At 47.0% G+C, this 7626-nt stretch overlaps 1 protein-coding gene across 1 annotated transcript in view; it reads right to left on the reverse strand.

Annotated features, from left to right (window-relative positions):
- The window catches only part of LOC109926324 (putative helicase MOV-10), a 158257-nt gene extending 155807 nt beyond the window's left edge, over positions 1-2450 (reverse strand). Inside the window, exon 1 of the mRNA XM_048612277.1 lies at positions 1927-2450. The gene's annotated coding sequence lies outside the window, so the exon portion shown is untranslated. The remainder of the gene's footprint in view (positions 1-1926) is intronic.
- Positions 2451-7626: the final 5176 nt, after the last annotated feature.

A 7626-nucleotide genomic window follows, 5' to 3' on the forward strand; every position in this document is an offset into this window, starting at 1 on the left:
GGCCAAGCAGCATCTGCTCCTATGATGCTGCTTGGCCTGCTGTGTTCATCCAGCTCTGCACCTTGTTGTTTTGATTCCAGTATCTGTTTTGAAGAACAAACGAGTCATCAGTCTTGAAACACTGACTCTGCTTTCTCTCCACATATGCTGCCAGACCTGCCTGAGTTTCTCCAGCAGTTTCTGTTTATAATTTCAGACTTCCAGCATCTGTAGTAATTTGGTTTTTGTTAAGAATCAGGGGTCTTGTTTTTAAGGAAGAGACTAGAAGAATTTATTGCCCCTCTCAGAGTGTGGAATTCTCTTCCCAAGAAGGTAGTGGAGGGTGAGTATTTAAATTAATTCAAGGCTGAGATAGATAGATTTTTGATAGACAAGGAAGTCAAGGGTAATGGGGAGGGCAGGTAGGAAAGCGGAGCTGAGGCCATAACTAGATCAGATGTGACCTTATTGAATTGCAGAGCAGGGTCAAAGGGCTGACTGGCCTACTCTCATGCTCTGTTCCACTTGGCCCACTAAGTCTCTACAAAGAATAAGAATTTGCCTTTGGTTTCGAATCCAGTGAATATTGTTTAATGTTGTATAAACGGTTAAACAAACAAAATAGGAAATAATAAAAGTGATTGGCAGAGAATTCAAGGGCATGAATCATACAGGACCGCAGTGTCAAATAAGGCGAATGGGTGTAGAATATTACAAAGCCAAGTCTTAAGACAATGTGTCATTACGCACACAGCATTCACGATAAAGTAGATGAATTAGTCACACAGATAGATACAAACAGGTATGACACAGTTGGGATTAAGGAGACGTGGCTGCACAGTGACCAGGAATGGGAACTGAATAATTAATGCATTATTGGGGAAGGATATTATCTCCAGTTAAGTGGAACCAAGAATGAACTAGACATATGTTTTAGGGCTAACGGGATCAAAAGGTATGGAGAGAAAGTGGGAACAGGGTATTGAGTTGAATGATCATATCAAATGGCAGAGCAGACCTGACTGATTGAATGGCCCACTCCTTTCAATTTTCTATGCTTCTATGGAACTTTACCCAGAGGACAAATAAAAAAAAGCAAAAAAGTTATATTTGTAAACAAACATGCTGAAACTCCATTTTGAGGTATACAAGTCAAACTAGGGAGTGTCATTTACAACTTATACTTATTTGTTTGTCTGGGTACAAGTTGGCATGCAGGGTGAAGAAGCAAAATGTCTGTCTGGCATGAGGAGCAGTGGGTAAGGTGGGAGGAGTGGATTGAGGGAACTGGGGGGAATAGAGTGAGGGATATCCGAGACAACAAGGTGCAGGGCTGGATGAACACAGCAGGCCAAGCAGTGAGGGATATGTTGGGGGAAATAAAATGAGAATGGTGAGGAAGAAAATGGGGGGACGGGTGGCCTGGGTTAGGTCAGGCAAGGATGTGATGGGGAGCAGATGAGGTTGGGGGACATTTGAAAAAAGGGACAATTAATTTGTTTGATTATTTCCACATCCTTCCTTGAAGGTGGTGGCCATTTCCATTAGTAAATTCAGGTCTCAATCAACAACAGCCAATTTCAAGCATCCGCCACAACATCAACCAAGAAACAAAGAAGCAAAGCTCCACAAACTCCACCACCAAAATACTTCTCATACAGTAACAGCCAATCGAGCTATCCCCACCCATCCTCCCTCCCGAGCTGAAACTAATCCCTTTAACTCTTGAAAGGATTCCTAATGTTGCTGTAAGCTCCAAGCCACGCTGTCCAGCACCGTCTAACAATCAAGACATTTCAGGTGTGAGCACCTTGTGCACTCAAGTGAAGAAACCCCTAACATGTCTTTTTAAAAAGTGGCAATATTTTGGATAGACACCGCCGGCAAAGTAGCAATTCCGCCCGACCCGCGCTGGGATTCATTGATACAGAATAAACGACATGTTACCTGCCACGGAATTGGGAATTGTAAATATTTTTAATGGCCTCCAAGTCGGTCACTTCTTCTTGCTTCGTATCCTTTAGGAATCCCATAAACTTCAGCCCCACCTCACGCAAATCTCTCAGGCGAAATTTCTTGGGCATTTCGATGCTTTTTGTTTTTTTTTTGAATTACCACCAACTGAAATGAACAACACCGGCCTCGCAGTGAAACAGAGTAAATGAAACAAGGGGGCGGGGTTCAAAGTTTGAACAAGTATTGCAGCTTTACAGAAGGGAAGACAAGAAATGAATCAACTCGTTTGTTTTCCGAGTTTCTGTAAACCGAATTAAAATACAAACTGGAAACGAAAGTGAAACTTACTCTCGAATCGTAGTTACACTTGGGATATGAGTGAATTATTTTGGCCTTAAACAGCAGGTTCAATCATGATGCAAACCCTGGGTGTCTTGTATTACAAATCAGAAATAGATGGTGCAAACCCGGGGACATGAAATAAGTTTAGTGGAACATTTGCAATATTGCCCATTTGCAAAACCCTCAATTTCTGTTTTAGCGACAAGCAGGCACTTGGGACAAGCCCTAAACAGATAGCAAAAATACATGCTTCTGTGGGACCTTTATAGCCTTAATGCCACACTTGGTAGAACGTAGACTTGATGTTAAGGGCTGTCACTCTCACCTCACTTCTGGAATTTAGCTCCTTTGTCCATGTTTGAACCAGGGCTATAATGAGGTCAGCAGATGAATGGCCCTGGCAGAACCTAAACTGGGTGTCACTGAGCAGGTTATTGCTGAGCAGCTACTACTTAGTAGCAATGGCAGGCCAAGCAGCATCATATGAGCAGGAAGGCTGATGTTTCAGGCCTAGACCCTTCATCAGAAATGGGGGAGGGGAAGGGGGTTCTGAAATAAATAGGGAGAGAGGGGGAGGCGGATAGAAGATGGATAGAGAAGATAGGTGGAGAGGAAACAGACAGGTCGAAGAGGCGGGGATGGAGCCAGTAAAGGTGAGTGTAGGTGGGGAGCTAGGGAGGGGATAGGTCAGTCCAGGGAGACGGACAGGTCAAAGGGGCGGGATGAGGTTAGTAGGTAGGAGATGGGGGTGCGGCTTGAGGTGAGAGGAGGGGATAGGTGGGAGGAATGACAGGTTAGGGAGGCGGGGACGAGCTGGACTGGTTTAGGGATGCGGTGGGGCGAGGGGAGATTTTGAAGCTTGTGAAGTCCACATTGATACCATTGGGCAGAATATGAGTTGCTGTTCCTGCAACGTTTGGGTGGCGTCGTTGTGGCACTGCAGGAGGCCCAGGATGGACATGTCGTAAACTCCCCCTCCCATTCCTCCCACCTATCCCCTCCTCGCACCTCAAGCCGCACCCCCATCTCCTACCTACTAACCTCATCCCGCCCCTTTGACCTGTCCGTCTCCCTGGACTGACCTATCCCCTCCCTAGCTCCCCACCTACACTCACCTTTACTGGCTCCATCCCCGCCTCTTTGACCTGTCTGTTTCCTCTCCACCTATCTTCTCTCTATCCATCTTCTATCCGCCTCCCGCTCTCTCCCTATTTATTTCAGAACCCCCTTCCCCTCCCCCATTTCTGAAGAAGGGTCTAGGCCCAAAACGTCAGCCTTCCTGCTCCTATGATGCTGCTTGGCCTGCTGTGTTCATCCAGCTCTGCACCTTGTTGTCTCAGGTTGGATTTGACTTGCTTTTTGTGCACAGGACAACTTTCCACATTGTCGGGTAGATGCCAGTGTTGTTACTGTGCTGGAACAGCTTGGCTGGGGCATTACATCTACAAGTAATAGTAGGAAAGAAAGAAATGGTGGAGGAACTGAATAGATATTCTGAATCAGTCTTCATGGTGAAAGACACCAGTAGCACACTGGAATGTCAACAAAGAGTCAGGGGGCAGAGGTAAGTGTAGTATCCATCACTAAGGTGCTGGGGACGCTGAAAACTCTGAAGGTGGATAAGTCACCCCAGGATTCTGAAGGAGCTAGCTGAGGAGATTGTGCAGTCACTGCTGGTGCTCTTTCAGGAATCACTGGAATCAGAGAGCACTGGAAAATGGCTGGTTAACCTGACCTCGGTTGTTGGTAAGATTTTAAGAGTCCATTTTTAAGGATGAGACTGTGGAGTACTTGCAAGTGCATGGTAAAACGGGGCTGAGCCAGCATGGTTTCACCAAAGGCAGGTCATGCCTGATAAATCTGTCAGAATTCTAAGGTAAAAAGCAAGTTAGACAATGGAGAGCCAGTGGATTTCCAGAAGGCCTTTGACAAGGTGCCACACAGGAGGCTGGTAAATAAGTCAAGAGCCCATGGTGTTAAGGGGCAAGGTAATGGCATGGATAGAGGATTGGTTGACTGGCAAAAGGCAGAGAGTGGGGGTAAAGGGGTCTTTTGCAGATAGCAGCCAATGACTGGTGGAATTCTATAGGGGTCAGTGTTAGGACCACAGCTATCCATATTATACATTAACAATTTGGACAAAAGAGCTGAAAGCATTGCTGCTAAGTTGGCAGATAACACAAAGATAGGTGGAAGGACAGGTGGTGTTGAGGAAGTGGGGTGTAGTGATTCTAACGAGGTCAGCCAGCTGGATGTCATAGAATATGAGCTCCCTGATTGGGGCTGTTAATTTGGTCAAATCAGGGTGCCCTGGCTGGCAGAAAAAAAAGGGGTGTTAGGGATACTGCCACTTTGGTAGCTGACTCTGATGAAGAAGTACTAAAATTAAGGACTCTTCAGGTGTACATAAAGGGGTGATTTGGTGACAGAATACCAGCCTCTGCGGAGTTATTTCAGGGGTGATGAGAGTAAAACACATTCCTAAAGAAACCCGCTCACAACAGTTGTCTTTAAGTTGGGGTAAGCGTTTCTTACATCATGCCTTTGTTTGGGAAGCTTGACTTGTTTGACCCTGCAGTCGAAGACGAGGCCCAGTTTGAGGAAAGAATGTGTTATTTTTTGTGGACAAACGACATTGTGGCAGATGAAAAGCAATGAGTAATGCTCCTGACAGCCTGTGTAACCTTTTGGTTATTGGGAGCCTAACTTTCCCTGTGGGACCAGATATTAAAACCTTTCGAGAACTGACAGACATGGTTAAGAAATATTGTGACCCCAAGCCTCCTCTCATTCTGAGACACTATCATTTTTTACTTGTCAATTCCAGAACCAGGAGATTTTTTGACTAGGTTAAGATGACTGGCAGAAACATGTAACTTTGGTTTAACCCCTAGTGAGATGTTTGGAGACTGTTTAAGTATGTGGGATTAATGAAGGAACTATGCAAAAACAATACTGGCTGAAGCTCAATTGGATTTTAAACAGGTACGACAACTGGCTTTATCATTGGATACTGGGGCATGGAGCGTATGAGTTGCAAGGAATGCTACTGGAAGCAGACACCCTCGCCAGTCTGAATGAGCTTGGGGAACACTACTTGAGTGCAGGTGATTGCACAGCATCACTCAGGAAATATCCTGAACAGAGGCACTCTCGGTCAACCCACAGCAAAACCCCAAAATATCGCAATATTTGAGACAGCAAAAGTTCTACTAGACCTATATTGAGTAAGATAACTTACAGGCCAGTATTCAAGAGAGTGCATACCCTGGAAAGTCCACCTACATCAGGTTTGAAAGAGTTAAATTGCTTAGCAACATCCAAATCAGAACCAATCAAAATAAACATCTGATTAAATGGTCACTTGATTCTAGTGGAGGTTGATACTGGCACGGGTGAACCAGTGATTGCAGAACCAGTTTTTAACAAAGATAGTAGGAACTGCAGATGCTGGAGAATCTGAGACAACAAGGTGCAGGGCTGGATGAACACAGCAGGTCAAGCAGCATCATAGGAGCAGAGAGGCTGATGTTTCGGGCCTAGACCCTTCATCAGAAAAGGGGGAGGGGAAGGGGGTTCTGAAATAAATAGGGAGAGAGTGGGAGGCGGATAGAAGAGGGATAGAGGAGAGGATAGGTGGAGAGGAAACAAACAGGTCGAAGAGGTGGGGATGGAGTCAGTAAAGGTGAGTGTAGGTAGAGAGTTAGGAAGGGGATAGGTCAGTCCAGGGAGGACGGACAGGTCAAGGGGGCGGGATGAGGTTGGTCGGTAGGAGATGGAGGTGCGGCTTGAGGTGGGAGGAGGGGATAGGTGGGAGGAAGAACAGGTTATGGAGGCAGGGACGAGCTGGACTGGTTTTGGGATGCGGTAGGGGGAGGGGAGATTTTGAAACTTGTGAAATCCACATTGATACCATTGGGCTGCAGGGTTCCCAAGCGGAATATGGGTTGCTGTTCCTGCAACCTTCGGGTGGCATCGTTGTGGCACTGCAGGAGGCCCAGGATGGACATGTCGTCTGAGGAATGGGAGGGGGAGTTGAAATGGTTCGCGACTGGGAGGTGCAGTTGTTTATTGCGAACCGAGCGTAGGTGTTCTGCAAAGCGGTCCCCGAGTCTCCGCTTGGTTTCCCCGATGTAGAGGAAGCCACAACGGGTACAGCGGATGCAGTATACCACATTGGCAGATGTGCAGGTGAACATCTGCTTGATGTGGAAAGTCTTCTTGGGGCCTGAGATGGGGGTGAGGGAGGAGGCATGGGGGCAGGTGTAGCACTTCCTGCGGTTGCAGGGAAAAGTGCCGGGTGTGGTGGAGCTGGAGGGGAGTGTGGAGCGGACAAGGGAGTCACAGAGAGAGTTGTCCCTCCGGAAAGCAGATAAGGGTGGGGAGGGAAAGATGTCTTTGGTGGTGGGGTCGGATTGCAGATGGCGGAAGTGTCGGAGGATGACGCGTTGGATCCGGAGGTTGGTGGGGTGGTACGTGAGGACGAGGGGGATTCTTTTTTGGTTCTTATCGCGTGGACGGGGTGTGAGGGATGAGGTGCGGGAGATGTGGGAGACACGGTTGAGGGCGTTCTCGACCACCGAGGAGGGGAAGTTACGGTCCTTGAAAAACGAGGACAACTGAGATGTACGGGAGTGGAATGCCTCATCCTGTGAGCAGATGCGGCGGAGGCGAAGGAATTGGGAATAGGGGATAGCACTTTTGCAGGAAGGTGGGTGGGAAATTTGCTCTGGATTCGAGCCCTTAAATTTGCTCAAGGCCTCAGCTAGGGTGAGGCCCTACACCGGGGAATCTTTACAGATTAAGGGTACAACTTCAGTTCCGATCTCTGAGAAACAACAGCTGGTTTAGTTACCACTAATTGTAGTAAAAGGTTTGAGCCCAAGCTAGATGGGGCAAAACTGGTTGCGAGAGATTCACCTAGATTGGCTGCCTGAATAAAGTCTTAATTAAATATCTGGAGGTCTTTGAGTAAGATCCAGGGATTATCAGAGGAACCAAGGCCACAGTGCATGTTCACCAGGAAGCAATTCCACACTTCTGTGAGGCCTTCCCAGTGCTATTTGCCTTCTGGGCAAAACGTGGAGGTACCAGTGTTGGACTGGGGTAGACAAGGTCAAAAAAATCACATGACACCAGGTTATAGTCCAACAGGTTTATTTGAAAATACAAGCTTTCTGAGCTGTGCTCCTTCCTCAGGTCTAGTGTGGAAGAGGAGGTACACGGACACAGATTATAAAAGCAGAAAGTATACAGCCCTAAAAATGGCTCACTGACCGCCTCCTGTTGAATCTTTAATCAGTTAAAAAATGTCTGACCCGAGATGTCACCTCTTGTATACACAGATAG

The sequence above is a fragment of the Rhincodon typus genome, chromosome 25 (genome assembly GCF_021869965.1).
Source record: "Rhincodon typus isolate 14 chromosome 25, sRhiTyp1.1, whole genome shotgun sequence".
Classification (NCBI taxonomy): Eukaryota; Metazoa; Chordata; class Chondrichthyes; order Orectolobiformes; family Rhincodontidae; genus Rhincodon; species Rhincodon typus.